General features: G+C 41.6%; 1 protein-coding gene across 1 annotated transcript in view; it reads left to right on the plus strand.

Annotated features, from left to right (window-relative positions):
• Window positions 1–15,090: 15,090 nt before the first annotated feature.
• RALBP1 (ralA binding protein 1) overlaps window positions 15,091–19,078 on the plus strand; it is a 57,097-nt gene continuing 53,109 nt past the window's right edge. The window contains exon 1 of the mRNA XM_047697274.1: window positions 15,091–15,257. The gene's annotated coding sequence lies outside the window, so the exon portion shown is untranslated. The remainder of the gene's footprint in view (window positions 15,258–19,078) is intronic.

Below are 19,078 nucleotides of genomic sequence, written 5' to 3' on the forward strand. Positions count from 1 at the left end.
ATTTAAGACAGCTGCTTTGGTCTATTTTTGATGCTACATTGCTGATACATTTCAATCTAAATTTTATTCTTGGGGCGCCTGGGTGGCTCAGTGGGTTAAAGCCTCTGCTTTCGGCTCAGGTCATGATCCCAGGGTCCTGGGATCGAGCCCCGCATCGGGCTCTCTGCTCGGCGGAGAGCCTGCTTCCTCCTCTCTCTCTGCCTGCTTCTCTGCCTACTTGTGATCTCTGTCTGTCAAATAAATAAATAAAATCTTTAAAAAAAAAATAAATTTTATTCTCATTTAAACAAAATTTTATCAATTTGGTAGATGTAAATTACTTCATGAGAAACATCACAAGATTTCAGATGGGAAGCATCACATTTCTTCCCACTCCAGGGCTATTCTCCTGGGCAATTTTTTTTTTTTTAATTTTCCATACTTCTGGTAGTTACCTTCATAATTCTAAATATTGTGCCCATATCACTAGTTCTAAGTTAGATAGATATTATCCAACATCTCCCTGCTCCAAAATGTAAAGATTTAACCTAGGCAATTGACCTTCTCTTTTCAATTTTTGCTAGTTATTTTTAGTTCTTTTTTTCTAATCTTTGTAACTTGAAATAATGTACATAGATCTCTATTTCTTGTTCCATTAATTTTATACAATATTTCTTGTCTCTCCAGGATATAAAATTAGAATTCTTCTCCAGATTTTACCTCCCAACTTAGGCTCCCTACTAAGTCTTCTGTGGATTGTCTAAAGGTTCTTTTTCAAAGTTGAAAACCATTAAATGGCTTACACATTACTATAACTATGTAGGTGTTATTAACTGTAGAGTTTTTTTTTTTAATGCTAGGATCCCAGGGGCACCTGGGTGGCTCAGATGTTAAACACCCAACTCTCTGTTTCAGCTTGGGTCATGATCTTGGGGTGGTGGGATCAAGCCCCGCATTGGGTTTCATGCTCAGCATGAAGTCAGCATGGATTTCTCTCCCTCGTCCCTTCCCCAGCTCATACTCTCACCCTCTCTCTGTTGAGAATACATGAATAAATCTTAAAAAAAAAAAAAAATGCTAGGATCCTATTTCCTTCTGTATATAGACAATGTCAGCACTCCAGGGTCACCTGAAAGAATGTTCTTAGAATTGTAAGCAAAACCTGTTCTCTTTTCTCATACTCTACCAATTGCTCAAACTTATGCCACCTTCCAGGTTGCTTCCTGTTTGAACCATGACTATTTTGTACAACTTTCTCTTGCTGTTGTTGTTGTTTTTTCTGGAGTTTCTAAGTGCCTTTCTTTTATCTTGTCAAAAAAAAGAAAGGTGCCTTCTTCTCAATAGGCTCCTAGGTCAGTTTTATTCTTTCTTGTATCCCATGGGATACAAGGATCCCAGGGAGCCGGATGCGGGGCTCCATCCCAGGACCCTGAGACCATGACCTGAGCTGAAGGCAGAGGCTTTAACCCACTGAGCCACCCAGGGTCCCCCAAAATTCTAGAATTTCTATGAAAAGGCACATGACCTCGATTATCCAAAGTGCTCTTTAAAAAGAAGAACAAAATTTAAGAATTTATACTATCTGAGGGGCGTCTGGGTGGCTCAGTGGGTTAAGCCTCTGCCTTCGGCTCGGGTCATGATCTCAGGGTCCTGGAATCGGGCTCTCTGCTCAGCAAGGAGCCTGCTTCCCCTTCTCCCTCTGCCTGCCTCTCTGCCTACTTGCGATTTCCGTCTCTGTCGAATAAATAAATAAAATCTTGAAAAAGAAAAGAATTCACACTGAGTTTATGATTACTAGTAAGGTATAGTAATCAGTGTGGTACTGGTGTAATGACAGACAAATCAACAGAACTGAATAGAGAGCCTAGAACTGACCCACATTTACACAATTGTTTGAGTTTTACTAAAGCAGTTCAACAAGGAAAGGCAAAGTTTTCATAAAATGGCACAGAGACAACTGGATATTCATTAGGGGAAAAATGAACCACCTGTACCTCATCCTTACCCAATAAATAATCCAAAATGCATCATAGACCCAGACTTAAGAGTTATTAAAGAAAAAAATCTTCATGATCATGAGGTGGGCAAAGACTTCTTGTACAAGACCCAGAAGGAAGTAACTATAGAATTAAACTTAGTAAACTAGGGGTGCCTGGCTGGCTCAGTCAGTAGAGCATGTGAGTCTTGATCTCAAGGGCTGTGAATTCAAGCCCCACTCTGGGTGTAGAGCCTACTTAAAAAAAAAAAAAAAAGGTTGGTAAATTGGACTTCAGCAAAATTTTAAAATCCTATTTCCTGAAAGACACAGTTAAGATAAACAACAAGCAAAGGGAAAATACTGGCAAAGTATACATCTAGTAAAGGATATGCTTCCATAATATATAAAGAACTCCCATAACTGAATAATAGACAGAAAAACCTATTTTTTGGAAAGGCAAATAGTTTGAGCAGACACCTTCCAAAGGAAAATGTGCTAGGGGGCAATAAACAACCCAAAAAGGGTTCAACATCATTAGTTGTCAGGAAAATGCAAATTAAACAACAGTTAAGTTACTATTACAACTCACCGGAATGGCTCGTATTTAAAACACTGACAACACCAACACAGGGAGAATGGAAAGAATAGGAACTCTTGTATGTTGTTGGTGGGCATGTGAAATGGCGCAGTCATTTTAGGAGAAGTTCTGATAGTTAGACAAACAGCTTACGACCCAGCGATTCAGCTCTTAGGATTTTATCCAAGGGAAATTTAAAGATGTGCTCACAAAAGGACTTGTGCAAGAATGTTTTGTTAGGAGACATTCTCCACGGGTCTCTGGTGTTCCGCCTGGCTTGTGAGCAGAAGTACGGGCTGCTTTTTGTTCTGAGCTGTGTTTGTGTAGAGAACAGCCTTGGAAAATAAAGGTTAAGTCTCCCGCTGGACAATCATAACAGATTCAGGTTCTCTAAGCTCAGGGTTTGTCCCCTGTGTCATAACTCCTGAATGCAAGCGTCCCTTGGCCCTGTATGCCACTCCATGGAGATGGGCTTAGGGAAGTGGTACAGGTACTGATTGATCCTCTGGCTACCACTGTTGCTGTGAGCAAGAAAACCCTTTGTGTCTGGCTTAGAAGGCTTGTGATACACTTACGTGATGGAATAGCGCTCAGTGATAACTAGGAATGAACTACTGAAACACAGCATGAACGACTCTCAGAAACACACCAAGTAGAAGAAACTTTACACCAAGTAGTGCTAACTGAATGATTGCACATATAGACGGTTCTAGAACAGGCACAACTAATCGATGGTGTACAAAATGAGGACAGATCTAGATAAGGGTTGGAATGAGTATTGCATTTCTTAAAAAACTCATAGAATGGTGGTACACTTCATGTTTGTCTATTTCATAAGCAAATATTATAAGCAAATATTAAGATCTAGTTAAGTACATGTAAGCTGAAATGTTTCGGTATAAAGTATACTCTTGTCCACTGTTTACTTTGAAATACATAAAAAGAAATGGGGTGCCTGGCTGGGTCTGCTGGTGGAGCATGAAACTATTGATCTCAGGATCCTAAGTTTGAGCCCCCTGGTGGGTATAGAGATACTAAAAAAATAAATAAAATCTTAAAAAAAAAAAAAAGAAATACATAAAAAAAAGATGGATTGGTCGGTGGATAGAAACATAGATGGAGAAAAGAAAGATCTATGATCAAACAAATACAGCAAGATATTAATACTTATAAGTCCAATAGTGGGTATACATCACCGTACAATTCTGCCTGCCAACTTTTCTATGTATACAGCATTTTTCACTTAAAAAATTGGGGAAAGATAAATAAATAAAAATAAAAAATTGGGAAGTATCCATAAAAATTCTAACGGGGCTCAAGATACATTTTGTCATGAAAAGAGTCTATCAATGTCGGGGAAATATTACTTCAATTCCAGATATGTCTGTCTTTTCAGTTCTTGCAAATAGATCCAGCATAAACCCAGAGATGTCTCTCAGACAAGAGAGAGACAGAGGAAAAGAGAAAAATGAAAGATGAAGTCAAGATTTCCAGTTCAACATCAATAGTTTTTTTTTTAAGATTTTAAGGTTTTTAAGATTTTATTTATTTATTGACAGAGAAGGAAAGCGAGAGAGGGAACAGAAGGAGGGAGAGTGGGAGAGGGAGAAGCAGGCTTCCCAGTGAGCAGGGAGCCCAACGCAGGGCTTGATTCCAGGACCCTGGGACCATGATCTGAGCCGAAGGCAGAGTCCTAATGGCTGAGCCAGCCATGCGCCTGCCCCTCAATAGAATTTTTTAAATGTGTCCATCAGCTACATAATTTTACTAATAAAAAAGAAAGTATATTTTAAAATTATCATGGACAAGTTTATTAGCAACATGATCCATAGAAGTCATTCCCAAGTCCATCAAAATTCTAATAAGCCAATCAAAATTTTATTAAATAATTAACATTTATTGTATATTAATCGTTTCAGTTTAGATCGTTCAGATTAATAACACTGCTACATTTTATACGTTGCATGTATGTCTTTTTAAACTTATGACATGGGGCGCCTGCGTGGCTCAGGTTTAATCCTCTGCCTTCAGCTCAGGTTTTGATCTCAGGGTCCTGGGATTGAGCCCTGCATCGAGCTCTCTGCTCAGCAGGGAGCCTGCTTCCCCCTCTCTCTCTGCCTGCCTCTCTGCCTACTTGTGATCTCTGTGTCAAATAAATAAATAAAAACCTTTAAAAAAAATAAACTTATGACATGATTTTGATCCTCACTATAGAGCTTTTAATGCTGAAATAAATTCTTGTATTATGTATTTCCCTTGAAAAATATGTCATTTACTTTGTATCATAGTTCTCAGCAACACATTTTGGGGAAAAAATGCACTACTTTTTTTGGGTTCTACTTGTATTTTTAAGTAAAGAAATTATGTTGGATGAGTTTTAGAAAGTGTCTTACTATCTATATCCCATGTAAGGAAACCAGATCAGATGACTACAGATCTGTTCAGCCTGAGGGTCTGCTCTTTGCTCTGTCTTCTGAGCAGTGAAAATACAAATTACAGCTGTCTTTTTTCCCCCAAAAAGAAAGCATCATTCTTTTCCTCCTTCATAATGCATCATTTTCATAAATAGTTCAAACAATACAGGGACAGCGAACACATTCTCATACATATTCTGTCCAGATAACTAAGTTTGCTGTTTGCTGGATATCATGGACATCTTTCATGCCAAAAAAATAAAAATACATAGTATTTTTAAAAGATACACTGTATTCTACTGCAGTGAATATATCATAATTGATCCAATCAGTTCCTGGTTGATAGGCCTTTAGGTTTCCATGCTTTCATTGCTGAAAATAACAATATTATAAATATTCTTGTCCATCCCACACTTGTCCTAGTATACCATTGGAATAAGTTTTTGGATCACAGTTTACATATACTTTAAATTTTGCTAGATATCTCGAATTTCTCTCTTGGAAGTCTGTGCCAATTTATAGTTCCCCCAACACTGTAAGTTTTTTAGCTACTCCTTCAGCTTCAGAAACCTGCAGCTCCTGTCTTGCAAAGTAAAATATTTAACAAAGGAACTCTTAAATATTCACTAGCGGGACATTTCTCATCCTTTATTTGCTGGAAAGACTTCCAGCCATTTCAATCAAAGACTCTATAAAGGTTATTTCAATTGATCCTCCTTTGTTGTAATTAGACCCCACCTAAACTTCCCAGGAGATGGTAACCCACTTTATTTTTAAAAAGCCTGTCTAGTTTTAAAAGCTTTCAACAGCCACTCTAAGAAAATCCTTTTGATGGCAAACTTCAAAGCCTTGTTTTGGTTAAGGCTCTTTTCTCTTTGTTTCAGCTTCAATAAAAAGATGGAATACCTGATTCCTTTACTTGAAAACTAGATTTTCAGTCATTAAAAGCATGTCTCCACAAGCACAGAGGAATCCCACAGGACTGAGATGCTGCCGTCATTCTACAGGGTCTGACCTTTCCCCTCCTGTCTGGAAAGCTCTGTGCGTTCCACCAAAGGAAGGAGTAGGAGGATGGGAGGGGCCGCAAGCTAAGGTCTGTTGGACACAAGGACAAAACAAAACTATTAAGTGCTTTGGAAAGACTGGGAACTAAAGTGAATGTTTTCGGTTGAGTCACAAATGGCATATTTGCGTGGCTGCATCCAGAACCGGAACCATATTTATATCAGTGAACCAGAAATTCTAATTCTCCGTTAAACAACCCTGTGCAAATTAAACTTCTCAGGCTTTGATCCAACCAGACCATAGAGCTTAAATTCAGAAACTTCCCCAGGGTCATCTGTAAGTAGTTAGCGACAAATCCCGGACTTAGCCCCAAATCTATCTGACCTTGGGGAGCATTTCCCTGCATTGGTTCATTTTTTTCCTTCCAGCTTAAAATAGGAATTTCATTTTATTTTTATGTAGTTGATGTACAATGTTCCATTAGTTTTGGGTGTACAGCATGATTAGCTATTTGAATATATTGCAGAATGATCAGTATAATAAGTCCAGTTACCACCCATCACCAGATATAGTTACAGTTGTTTTTTTTTCCTTGTGATGAGAACTTTTAAGAGCTATCATATTATTTCACATAAGGGCCAGAGCAACTTTACAAAGTACTTAGCATTAGGACTGTTTTTGCAAATGACCTAATTGAGTGAAGAAAATATGTTCATAGAACCGAGGTCAGCAAAGTACAGCCCATGGGCCAAATGCAGTCTTTTGCTTGTTTTTCTAAATAAAGAATTTTTGGAACATAGCCACACTCACTTATGTACGTATTGCTAAGCTGCTTTTGAGTTACAATAGCAAAACTGAGTAGTTCTAACAAAGACCATACAGCCTAAGGAAATCTAACCAACTTACTATCTGGCTCTTTGAAGAAAAAAATTGCTGACCCTGACATACAGTAGGAATGAGAGTTAACATTCAAACTCAGTCCTGTCAGAGTCCAAATAATCTGTGCCCAATTACCTACTCTAATTAGACCTGCTCGCTGTGTGTACACATTTTTGCAACGTTTTTGATGGTATTTCTCTTCTTGCGGACATGTCAGAGTGCTGCGGTCTGGCTGCCAGCACAAATTACATGTTAATTCGGTGTCTGTGTGGAAAGATTATCCCACAGTCACTCCTACTGAGCTCCTCAGAACTTACGGGTCACGATAGGAACTGCCGCCTCCCCACTGCTGGAAATTAAGTGCAGCCACCAGGCCTCTTGCTCTGGGGCCCGTCTTGCTCATGAGCATGGATAACTTGGCTCTGTGCTTTCCTACCATCACCCCTGACCCGCAGAGGCTCTAGCTGAACCCCTAAGTAATGCCAGTGCCCTTCAAAACAAGCACATCTCTAATGGCTTTGATGACTCTTGTGTCCTGGGACCCTCCTGGGGACCCCTATCCTCTGGTGGGTCTTCCGGTCACCCACAATATATCCATTCCAACATGCCCGCTTCCCTCAACCTGTTTATTCTTCCCTCTACCATGTGCCAGGGAAACGCAGACATTTCTGCTTCACTGAATGTTGGTCATGGCTTTTTGCAAGTTTCTAATTAATTGCTGCTTGAACATGAGGTTTGCCCTATTCCTCAGGCCAGTCAATTGAAGCAGCTCTTCTGGTGGAAACTCCTTCCACCATTATCAGGCCTAGCACGTCCCCATCCCAGTGACTGGCCTGGCTCCTGGGACGGGTGTTGGGGGCAGCCCCTGAGAAGCACACCTGCTGTGTGCTCTGTAGTGATTTCTAGAATGGTGGAAGTATCAGCTTTTACGAGGGAAGGGGGAAACATTGGGAAGTCATAGGGTTAAAAGGTGTCTATAGGGTTAAAAGGTGTCTATAGAGTTAACATCTTATGGCCTACATCCATTTACCTTTATTCTGTATTTCAGAGTCCCAGGTTTTCCTAACCAGGACTTTGACCTTAGCACAGCAGACTTGCCTTTGGCTGAGAATTCAAACCTCCCTGGAGCTCATCTGTGTCCGCTGTTCTACCACAAGAGATAAGGGCCTCTTTGTATGCTACCCAACAGGCCTATGACTCTTGGCCATTAACTGCTTATTAATGGTGCTCAGTCTCTAATCATCCCTCTGCAGGGTATTAATACAATTTATCAGCAGCCATCTCATTCAACTATCTTGGAAGACATGGTTCTCCTCATATTTCTCAAATTCCCGAATCATTTGATCTGCAAGACTGCTCCCCTCTCCCTAGAAATTTTTCCAGCTCACCACAGGGAAAGTCCCGAGCAACCGGCTCACAATCTTGTGCCAGGAGTCTCTGCGCCCACCTACCACTCAGGAGAGCATTTCCAACACCTGCCAAGTGATAAGTCAATAAATCCCAAATCTCATCTTTCCATCTGTTTTCTCAGACTCTAATTTCTGTGCAATTTGCAATAGTCTGAGTGCTCTGAGAAGTGAATGCCAGGATGGGACAAGACATGCAAGAGATTTATTAGGGGAAACAACTATGAGAGAAAATGAGGAGACGGGAAGAGCTATCAGTCATGATACAGGTATGACCCCTGTCAAGGAAGGAATGGGGGAAGGAAGGGGGAAGAAAGAAAGGAAGGATGAAGAAATGTCCATAACTACATGCAATTCTAAGAAAGTTTTGGCAAGACTATGGGCGTCTTCAAGTCAAATACACCCAGGAGAGGAATCCTGCATCTTGCAGGAATGGGCTTGCCTTAGTACTCCTGGCGCTCTTAGTCACTGACTGGGGAGCAGCCAATGTGGGAAGTGTGGCCTTGGGAAGATTAATGTGATGCACCTGGAATACAACATCTGGGACATTCAGGCAACTAGACTCCCTACACTCAGAGATCCAAGAGTACATGGCTCTATGGCCATACCTCACATGCTAAAGGATTATGCGGATCCTTTCTTTTTTCTTTTTTCGATAAGAATTTACTTATTTCCAGTTTTATTGAGATATTATTGACCTATATGTAAGTTTAAGGTATATAACATGATGATTTCATACATGTATCCATGGCAAAATGATTACCACAATAAGGTTAGTTAAGTCCTCTGGGGGAAACACCTTTTAGGAGAAACCAGTAGGTTGACACACTCAACAAAGTAGCCCAGCCAAACCACCCAAGAGGGAATGAGGTTACAAGTCCCAAGCCCCACCTCCACATACAAGCCTTTTAGCTTCACACTTTCAAATGTAGTTAGATAGCCAAGAGTCACTGCACACTTGAGGAGAATCTCTAACGTGAAAATCAGAGGCCAAACAAACACAAACAGTGGTCACAAAACCATCAAATCACAACCTGAGAAGAATCAGAGATTATGCAAGGAGGAGAAAACCTTAACATATGTTTTACTCCTAGGCTCAGGAAGAAAAGACAGGTTATTTTGTCCAAGAATAGAACAGGATGCTATATAAAGAAAATTAAGAAAAAAAAGTTAAGAGAAATTAAAAGTATGAAACCAAATGGAAAACCTAATACAGAAGTTGAAAATATAGTTGTAGAAATTTTCCCAGAAATGGAAGTAAAAAGGTGAAGAGTCAAAAAATAGGAGATAAAAGACAATAAAAGTAGAGGACCATCATAAGGATTCCAGAGCAAATTACAGGAATTACAGAAATACAGAAGAGAGAAGTGAATGGGGGGGGAAGTCATCAATGAGGCAATTCATGAAAAGATCCCACAACTGAAATGCAAATGCCTCACCCACAAAAGAATAAAACTAATCCCAGCTCAAGACATACCATTCTGAAATTTCATAAAACCATGGGCAAAATAGAGAATTTGAAAGTATGTTTTTCTTAAAGAAGAAAATTTAAGGTTTTTGATGGTTTGTTTACAAAGGATCAATCGGAATAACATTAGATTTTTCCACAGCGACACTAGAAGCTAGGAGGATTGTAGCAAAGTCTTCAACACTCTGGGGTAGAGTGATTTGTAATCTGTATTTGGCCAAACCAAGTCAGTTACTTGTCAGAATAGAAAAAGGATACTTTAAAATATGTGGGGTGTGTTGGGTGGCCCATAGCTGGTCTACTAAATTAAGAATATGCAGATAATGACCTGTCAAAGTGAAGAGGCAGAAGTCACCCACACAGGGCTGGCAGGTAACTCCCTCAGCATTTGAGTTCCCACTTTAGGAAAAGGGTCCTTTTGACTGAAAGCACAGTTTATTGTTTTATTTTTTTATTTTTTAATTTTTTTAATTTTGAGAGAGAGAGACAGAGAGAGCATGTACACAGTTGCTCCCAGTGGTGGGGGAGGGGCAAAGGGAGAAGGAGAGCCAGATTCTTCAGCAGATTCCCTGCTGAGCATGGAGCCCATCTCATGGGGCTGAATCTCACTACCCTGAGATCATGACCTGGGTCAAAACCAAGAGTCCGGTGGTCGACCTGTTGAGCCACCCAGGTGCCCTTGAAGGTGCAGTTTTAACACATACAAAGAAAGTAAAACCACAAGATGTAGTACTTACAGCTCCCAGAAGCAGGGGATGGGGGAGGGGGTAGGGAGTGCAATGAATGGGGGGTAAGGGGGGAAGGGCAGTTCTCCATCTCAGGTCACAAGGAAACCAAGGAATTCTTTTAGATGTTTAGACTTATCTAGACCAAAACTATAAGCCATAAACATGATCCAAATTATTATTATTCTAAATAACCTCATAGTTATCACTTTAAAAACTTTAAAAAGCTGGGACGTCTGGGTGGCTCAGTTGGTTAAGCAGCTGCCTTCAGCTCAGGTCATGATCCCATCGTCCTGGGATCAAGTCCCACATCGGGCTCCTTGCTTGGCAGGGAGCCTGCTTCTCCCTCTGCCTGCCACTCTGTCTGCCTGTGCTCACTCTCGCTCCTCTCTCTCTGACAAATAAATAAATAAAATCTTAAAAAAAAGAAAAACTTTAAAAAGCCAATGTTATACTTTAAATGATGACACCAGTTTTACCATTTCTCCCCCCAGAAATGAGTACATGAAGCACTGGCTTTGCAGCATATAATGGAAATGGAAAAAGTTCTGCTATGTCAGATGGAGGCTTGGAAGGTAAATTTTTTATCCAAATCAGCTTGATAGTTTATTTATTCCTAGAAAATCTTTAAGATTAGAGAGGAATGGAGGGAAGACACTAACTAGAATGCAGTTTATACTTACATTTGATTCATGACTGTTTCAATCAAAAGGTGTTAATTCACACTAATTTACAGATCTTGGAGGTTATAAAAGCATTCTTGGAGGAGCCAAGGCGAGTCAAGAATTCTGGTCATAGATTACAAATAAATGGCCACAAATTCTTTCCTGTGTCTCTGTGTAGGTGGATTCTGTTTATCCATCCCTTGAATCTGGAGCTTGGCATGTGACTTGCTTTGGCCAATGAGACATGAATAAATGACAAAAATGTTTTTGTGCTGAGAATACAAACTAGCCTTTGGAAGATGAGAGATCACTGCAGAGAGAACCTCAGCCATCCCAACCGCCCACCTAATTCACCAACTGACCATAACTGCAAGAGCAGCAGAATAGTTTTAAGCCACTGAGTTGTAGGGTGAATTGTTGCAAAGAGCAAATGTGAAGTCGTATAGTTCTGACACCTGTTTTTGTCATGAGCTCAAAATATTGTATCCTTTATATGATATGTAAAACTATAACATGTATTTTATAACATACAAATAAGAAATTTCAATTATATACAGTGCTATGACCCAGTGAACCATTTAGGTGCCAGTCCCAAGGATACAGACAACAGATACTGGATTTTCTACTCTGTTCATTCAAGCATGGAGTTGCTTTTAGAATATTTAATCCAATTCTTATATCTTAAAAAAAAATAGCATTATTGAGATATAATTCATGTACCACAAAATTGACCCTTTTAAAGTGTACAGTTCATGAAGGATTTTCTATTTTCTTGTGATGTTTTTGGTTTTTTTTACCAGGGTGATAGTGGCTTCATAAAATTAATTGAAGAGTGTTCCTTTCTCATCTATTTTCTAAAAGGGGATTAATAGATTTGTTTTTTTGTTTGTTTGTTTGTTTTCCCTTAAAATATTTGCTAGACTTCCACCAGTGAAGACATTTGACCTGGGTTTTTTTCCTTGTGGGAATATTTGTATTTACTGATATGGCTATTCAGATTTTTTAGTTTTTGCTTTAGTTAGTTTTGGTGATTTGTTATTTCCAGGAATGCCTCCATTTTCAGCTATTTTGAAAGTTATCAGAATTATGATGTTCATAATATTCCCTTATAATACTTTTCATTTTTTTTTCAAAGATTTTATTTATTTGACAGACAGAGATCACAAGTAGGCAGAGAGGCAGCCAGAGAGAGGAGGAAGCAGGCTCCCCGCTGAGCAGAGAGCCTGATTCGGGGCTGTGCGGCTCCATCCCAGGACCCCTGGACCATGACCTGAGCCGAAGGCAGAGGCTTTAACCCACTGAGCCACCCAAGTTCCCCCAATATTTTTCATTTTTGTCTATAGTGTTGTCCCTCTTCATTTCTCATTTTGGTAATTTATATCCTTTTTTTCTTAGTCCAGCTAAAGGTTTATCAGTTTGATCTTTTCAAAGAGCCAGCTCTTGGGTCCTTTTCTCTATTTCCTTTTGCTTTTGATTCATTCATCCCTATTTTTATCCTACTTCTTTATTTCTACTTAATTTAGGTTTGATTCATTCCTCTTTTGCTACCTTCTTGAGATAGAAGTTTAAATTATTGTATTCCTTTTAATATAAGCACTTACTGCTATTAATTGCCCTCTACGTACAGTTTTTCCTGCTTCCCTTAAATTTGATATGTTATATTTTTGTTTCCACTCAGTTCCAGATGTTTTCTTTTTTAAAAGATTTTATTTATTTGACAAAGGAGAGAGGGAGAAGCAGGTTTCCCACTGAGTAGGGAGCCTGACAAAAGGCTCCATTCCAGGACCCTGGGATCATGACTTGAGTGGAAGGCAGATCCTTAATGACTGAGCCACCCAGGTGCTTCTAGATGTTTTCTAATTTCCCTTGTAATTTCTTCTTTGGCCCATGGGTTATTTAGAAATATGTTCATTTCCAGATATTTGGGGGTTTCTAGATTTTTGTTTTTGCCAATTTAATTCCATTATAGAAAGAGAACATATCTTCTTTGTTTTCAGTCCTTTAAAATGTATAGAGATTTGTTTTGTGGCTTACCATATGATCTGTTCTGGACAATGTTTCATTTGTTTGAAAAGAATGTGTATTCTGCTATTGTTGAAGTTGTCTGCATACGTCAAATATTGGTTTGTTACTGTAGTTGGTTGATACTGTAATATGGGTCTTCTGTACCCATCTTTACATTCTCTTGTTCATTGCTGAGACAGGAATCTGAAACCTCCAACCACAAGTGAATCATCAATTTGTCCTTTCAGTTCTTATGATTTTTGTTTTACATGTATTAGAATTTCCTTCCTTTTTAAAGCTAATATTGAACATGCTAATAATTGGTAATTTAAGTGCTCAAAGCACTATACAAGAGCTATACAAACCTTAGTGTGTGAAACTGAAACTAGAGTCTTCATGCTGTCAGCTCTTGCTTTCTCTTCCTTCCCACCTCACCCTCCCCTCCGGTTTTGGCCTAATTTATTGGTACTGCAGAAAAGACTATGTGGTGAAGAACACTGGCCATCAGCAGTTACCTCAATAAAAAGCTTTTTTCCCGCTCTCTTTTCTGTGTCCATACATCGATTGGATTCAATAATTGAGTCCAGTAATTGAGCCAATGGCTCAATAATGCCCCACTCAGGTCCGTGCCTATTCCTTGGCACGTCTAGTGTTGCTGGAAGTAAAGTGTATTATTAACTTGCATTGTGACATGCCCATCTCAGTGGTTAGAGGACACTTCTTTAGCCAGAGGGGCAAAAAGAAAGCTCCTCAAACAGTCAGAAAACAATGGCTTGTACAGACCATGCTGGTATCTAATTGCAGGAGGCTCTTCAAAGTCAGGCTGAGGGGGCTGAGTAGAAATCGGGGTGTACAAGGGAGAGACCTACTGTCAGATCTGTCATCTTCTCTGCGAGGTATAGCGGCAGGACAGATGAGTAGGTTAATCGACATTATACAATGAAGTTCTAAAGAGAGTATTGCACGTAGGAATGGAAATGATTGGGAACGGCATTTATCTCAAATCGTATCTTCCCCCTAATAATCAGCCAACTTTTATAAAACAAGAACGCTTCAAAAGACCCGATTTCCAGTCATGCATTAGCAGAATAATTCTTCAAGTTTTGCTTAGGATTCCTGGGGGAAATTTAGTTATTTTCAGCCTTTTCCACGATTCAGTTATTTCTCTTTGCAACCTAAACGTGTGGCTAGGCTGTTTTAATTCAGGTGCTCCTTTGCAATTGTTGAACCAGAGAGGGCGGTGAAAGACAGCCCAGCAGGCCAGCTCGAACCCGGGGCTGGCCCTTGTCAATACCCATTTTAGGAATTCTCAGCGGGGTCCGGATACAGAGTTTTATACAAGTTTCCCCTCGGAGGCTCAAAGAGCTTCCTTTAAGGAAAGCCCACAGCAAGAGTCCCCACCCCAAGCAAGATTCCCCACCCAGTCCAAGGCCGGGAAGATGCCCCACCCAGCAGCCGGCTAGGCCGGCCTCCTAGGCTAGTTTAACTGGTTAGGAAGACCGAAGCCTGCTAGCACAAAAGCTCTGCACTTCGGGAGCTGAGGAGCAGCCGGCCGGAACGTGGAGTGGAAAACTCTTTCCTCTCTCAAGACCAGCGCAGGCGACGCCCTCAAGCCGTCTTCACTGATACTCTGATACCGGGTAGGTATTAACCTCCCACCCAGTCCCCCAAGACCGGGAACTGCGCAGGCGCCCGCTGAGCACTAGCGCGGTGCATTCTCTCGCGCGCTCCCTCAGTCTCCTCAGCGAGCCTCTGGGCCGAAGGAATCGCGGTCCTTCCTGGGTGTTGTAGTGTCCTTCCTCGACGAAGGGTCCTCACGTAAGCGGGGCGCTGGGGTCCGAGAACTACCCCTCCCAGCATGCTGCGCGCGAGGGCACAGGGCGTTTGCCCTTGACGGCTTAAGCCGTCAGCGCAGAGAGGAGGACCCAGGAAGCCGGCAGCGGCGGGAGGAGGGAATGCGCGTGCGCGTTGGGCCGGCTCGTCGCTTCTGTCCCAATCATTGTAAACAGGCGGAGGCTGGGGCGGGGTGGGAATGGGGCGCCCGAGGCCGGCTAGGGGCGCAGCGCAGGAGGCGCCTACGGTGGCTGCGGCGGCACCGTGAGCGCGAGGAGGCGGCGGCTGAGGCGGGGGCGGGCTGTCGCGCGGCGGCGGGCACAGGTCAGTGGCGGGCAGCGGTGGCGTGCAGGGGTCGTGGCCGTGCCCCTCGCTTGCCCGGGAAGCCCTCTCCGCACCCATCTCGCAGGCGGCGTCTGTCAGGCAGCGTGCGGGGCTGGGCGCTCGCCGCGCGCGGAGCTGGAGTTGGGGGTGGGGGGCGTGGCTGCCCCGAGTGCGGGTTCATCCCGGGCAGGCTTCTCCCCAGTTCTCGCCCTGTTGCCGGCCGTTCCTCCCACTTGCCGGCCGGGCCTCCCTCGTGGCATCCGCATTTGTGATTTGGTGCTCTCGGAGTCCGGAGGAGGAGAGTCGGGAACCGGGCCCCTCCCCACTTGAGTCTCCAGGCCTTAGGGCAGCTCTTGGGCACCGGAACGGGGGAGAGAGGACTATCTTTTATATAATCACTATTTTTTTAACCGCACCCGGAATATTGACCCGTCTCCAGGACTTGCCCAGCGGACTAGGAAAAGGCTCTTGATGTTTCCCACCGCTGGCACGCAACCAGTAGGGGCTCCTTTGGGTGCTGCGGTCTTCCGTTCAGGTTTCAGTGCGAAAGCACGGACAGATCTGGAGTTGAGAATTCTTTTTACAACTCATTTTCAAGTATGTTTGTGATAAAATGCTCTTATTGAGGTCACCCCCCCTTTTTAAAAAATTTCTCGTTATGAGAATGAAACAGGTTTTACAAAATATTCCACACCCCAGTCTTAACCTGAAATAATTACGGTGTTTCCAGTTTTGGGATTCATTACTTCAGAGCCTCCCTCTTGACCAAGCAGCTTGTTTCCTCTAAGGCCTAGTAGAGTTCTTGAAAATAATTAAAATGTTAACTCGAGATACTTTGAATGTGCGTTGTAGGAGAAATACAGTCGTTTGGACGGGGAGTTCACACACCATCCAGCCTCATTAGAAAAGCTTTCAGTGGGTATTTTGTAGAGTGGAGTGGGCATGTTCACATGCTGCAGCACTTTCGGTAGCATTCCATCATACTTGGCAGTTATTCATCAAGTATTTAAGTGGGGATAAGGGGCAAGCTCTCTTTCGGTTTGGTGGTTATGGAGGCAGCACTTCTAAATGAAAAAAAAAATGGGTCTGTGAATAAGAAAAGTAACCTCACTTGACGCCTTCCTAGTTGTCTTGGTGATTTGATAGTTCCTTTCTGAGTGTCTTTCTGAAAATGAGTAATTGCTGTAAACTGTACTGGCAGTAGGAGAGGTAGGAAGCAAGTTAGAGTGGTTCTCACTTTTCAGAGTGACCCTATAGATTTAAGTGGGGTAGACTTAGTTTAACAGTAACCACTGGGAAGTAATTCTTTGAACAAAGTATCTTGAAGCAGTATGACATAACTTAATTTGCTTTCTCTTCAAAGAGTATCTCTCATTGTAGATCTAATTTAGAAAACCAGAACTGTTACCAGAGAATGAATATTAACTTTAATTTGTACACTTGTATTTGCACAGCTGTTTGCTCGGAAAGGGGACATTAGGTTCGAATGTAACCCAAAAGTATGTTCTTTCTTTTTTGAAAGAAAATTCCTGATAGAAATTTAAGTTAGCATGTTTGGAAGGAATAAGGAAGAAGGTGGGTCATTTAGTATAGAGGCGTTACTGTGTAGCAGGTACTATACCTGCTGAAGAGGACTTACAGATGGATAAGGCAGTGCCCCTGCTTTCTGGTGATAAGGCTTTATCTATTACTTGAACTGTTCGCGGGTACAATATGTTTTTAAGATTACTTTGGAGAAGGTGTGGGGGCAGAGAGGGTGTACAAAGGAGATAGTGATCAATTTCTTATGGGGAGAGAAGGAGAGATTGAGGAAGTTGGCAGTGGAAAGGAAAAAGTATGTGGAGGGGAAGACTACAGCAAAGATAGCCATTTAGATAGAAGGAACGGTGTGAGCAGAAGCACGGGAGTCTGAGGTTCCATAATGAATTTTACGATCTGGAGGTGTAGCTAGTAGACAGGGGCCAAATTATGAATAGTCTTCTTTTTCTTTTTTTTTTTTCATGAATAGTCTTAAATACAGTTAAAGTAGTTTCAACTTTTATCTTGTAAGCCAATACAAGTCACTGAGACAGGATAAAGAAAACAGAAACCTAAGCCAGCTGAGCCCATTTTAACTCCCTGCTGTGTGTGACATTAGGCATTTTATGCTTTGTGTGTTAAACTTGAAGGTTTAGGCATGACAAAGGCAGAAAATGAGGGAACCGGGCACCTGGCTGGCTCAGTCAGTTAAGCAGTTAAGCGTCTGCCTTCAGCTTACTCATGATCCTAGGATTCTGGGATCGAGTCCCCCATTGGCCTCCCTGCTGAATAGGGAGCCTGCTTCTCCCTTTGCCCCTTCCCTCACCCCCCTCCGCAGGAGTGCATTCCTCCTGCTTGTGCTCTCTTGCTCACTCTCTGTCAAATACATAAATAAAATCTTAAAATTAAAAAAAAAAGGAAAGAAAATGAGGGAAACGAACCAAAGGCAGAAGGAAAGCTGGATGTGATTAGAAAGAGCATGGAACACTTCGAAGAGCCAGAAATCATTCTCTGCAACTATAGCACTGGGTTTTTGGTGGTAAGTAGCACAAGACGAGGCTGCACAGATAGATCTTTGAGAGTTGCTTGAAATTCCAAGGTTTCTAGAATTTTTCCCCTATAGAAGTAGTAGAGTTTATGAATTTTAATCAGGAAAGAGTCATGATAAAGTTTTCCTCTTAGAAAGATTGTTCTGGTATTGTAGAGTGCAGATTTCAGAAGGGGTGGAAGGAAGAAGATCAGGCAGGGTGCAGAAAGGTAGAAGGTAGCTCTAAACTAAGGTGGAGTCGGAGATACAAAGGGGTAGTTTGACAGAAGGTAGAATTCATAGGATTCAGGTGTGGTTGGAGTTTAACTTGGGTCATTGAATAAGACAGTGGTAGAGTACAGTTGGCCCTTTAACAGTGGGGGGTTAGGGGTGCTGACCCCCCTTGCAGTCTAAAAATCCATGTATAACTTTTGACTCCCCCCAAACTTGACTACTAATAGCCTACTGTTGACTGGAAGCCCTACAGATAACAGAAAGTCAATTAACACATATTTTACATGTTATGTGTTTTATATGTATTCTTACAATAAAGCTAGAGAAAAGAAAATGTTACTAAAATCATAAGGAAGAAAAAACACGTTTACAGTACAGTACTGTATCGAAAAAGGACCACATCTGAATAGCCCCACACAGCTCAAACCTGTGTTGTTCAAGCATCAACTCTGTACTGAGACAGGAAGAGGAGCAAGCTTGGAGAGGGACAGTGTGTTAACTTTTGGATGTATTGAATGGGAATTGTCTATGAAACTTCCAAGTGGAAAGCAGCTACAGAGTTGGGTGTGTGGATCTGGAGTGGAAGAGAGAGAGGTCTTGCTGTGAGAGTCAGCAGGCTGTATTATAGGTGGTAGCTGAAACCTTTGATTTACATAATAACATGTAGGAAGAGTTTACCCATGGAGAATAGTTCTGGAAATAGACAATGGAGAACATTTACAGTGAAATTGAGGAAGAAGACCTGGGAAGGGAAATTACTAAGTTTTTAGAGATGCAGAGAAATCATGAGAAAATGTCATAAAAGCCAAAATAGAATCATTTCAAAAGGAAGCTATGCTTCACAACCAACTCTTCACAAAAACATGAAAATTTCTGAAAAAGGAAGCTGTACTTCAAAGCTCTGAGAACTTGAGTAAAACAAGGATTATTAGGAGTCTATTCAATCTGATAACTAAGTAAGAGCAGTTTCGTAACATACCTAATGCTACCATGGCGGGGGGGGGGGGGGGGGACTCGTTTCTTTGAATTGAGGAGTTGATGG

The sequence above is a fragment of the Lutra lutra genome, chromosome 12 (assembly GCF_902655055.1).
Source record: "Lutra lutra chromosome 12, mLutLut1.2, whole genome shotgun sequence".
Taxonomy (NCBI): domain Eukaryota; kingdom Metazoa; phylum Chordata; class Mammalia; order Carnivora; family Mustelidae; genus Lutra; species Lutra lutra.